This window comes from Sinocyclocheilus anshuiensis, unplaced genomic scaffold, assembly GCF_001515605.1.
Source record: "Sinocyclocheilus anshuiensis isolate Anshui unplaced genomic scaffold, SAMN03320099.WGS_v1.1 C32567758, whole genome shotgun sequence".
NCBI classification, from domain to species: Eukaryota; Metazoa; Chordata; class Actinopteri; order Cypriniformes; family Cyprinidae; genus Sinocyclocheilus; species Sinocyclocheilus anshuiensis.
Window position 1 is genome coordinate 1 of NW_015618009.1, and position 1,128 is coordinate 1,128.

The following is a 1,128-nucleotide window of genomic DNA, read 5'->3' on the forward strand; positions in this document are numbered from 1 at the left end:
CACACACTCATATACACATACATACACACACACACACAAATTTACACACGCATATACACACACACACAGTCTATGAACACGGGGACAAACACACCTGAGCGCACTTGTGGAAGGAGACTCCAAACGCTGAAGGCTTCGTCTCGCTCTGAATGAAACACACATCAGATCAGACTGAGATCAAAGACACAACAGAAAGCTGACAGCTGAATGATGGATGATTGACAGATATCCGTACAAATCTCACCCGCTGTGAGGCGTGTCTGCTGCTTCTCTGCCCCGCCCACTGACCTAATAAGGTGCAGGGGGCGTGGCCTGAGATGGCGTCCTCTGCGTACTGCTGTGAAGAACTGATACTTCGCCTGATCTCTGAGAAAAAAACAACAATAGAAACTACTGTCTGTTCTTTATTTCCCCCAAAAAACAACTAACAGATGTTTACTTTGAAATTTAAAAAGAACATGAAATTAGAAACCTTTTCTGCGCTGTGATTCCTCTTGATGATCAATGGATAATGCTGCATTGATTACAAGAGCTCGCGCGATAAACAGCAACGCGTTCATAATCACAAAACACCCAACGCTCCATACAAACATTTCCAACCGCAGGACAAACTAAACGATCCCACCGCGACGATTTATAAAGGAACAACCTGAACGACTCATTAAATTCATGTTGTTCTCGGTTTATTAATGTCACCAGCAGCACCGCTCTTCAACGCTGCAAACGTGTATGTAAACATCTCATGAGCGAGCGTTTGTTTGTCCATTTCCGTTTTGCTCAACTTTTCCAAAGATCGGAAACGTCTGGAAGCCCCGCCCCCACGCGCCTCCGATTGGCTCAATGAGCAACATTCCTCAGGCGATGCCGCGCTTCGACTGGCTGCAAACTCTGCCAATCAAAAGTAACAGTACAGCGGACCAGAGCCACAGAGAGAGAGAGTTGCGACAACTCCGTTCACTCCAGTGGAGCAGTGTTTTACAGCAATGGCGGATCGTTGAGCCGCTCAATAGTTCCCGGAAGCTAGCGCTCATGCTAGCAGCGCCGTAGAGATGCAGCAGAAGAGACCGCTGTGATGAACGTTTGAAAGGTAAGACATTTATAGAACAAAATAGTATATTATCAGCACAG

At 46.4% G+C, this 1,128-nt stretch overlaps 1 long non-coding RNA gene across 1 annotated transcript; it reads right to left on the reverse strand.

The window, feature by feature from the left end:
• Positions 1 to 91: 91 nt before the first annotated feature.
• On the reverse strand, positions 92 to 787 carry LOC107682768 (uncharacterized). Its single transcript, XR_001633582.1, has 3 exons — positions 473 to 787; positions 245 to 366; positions 92 to 145 (listed from the first exon to the last, which is right to left on the reverse strand). It is a non-coding gene; the product is annotated as an uncharacterized LOC107682768 (long non-coding RNA).
• Between the last annotated feature and the right edge of the window lie 341 nt (positions 788 to 1,128).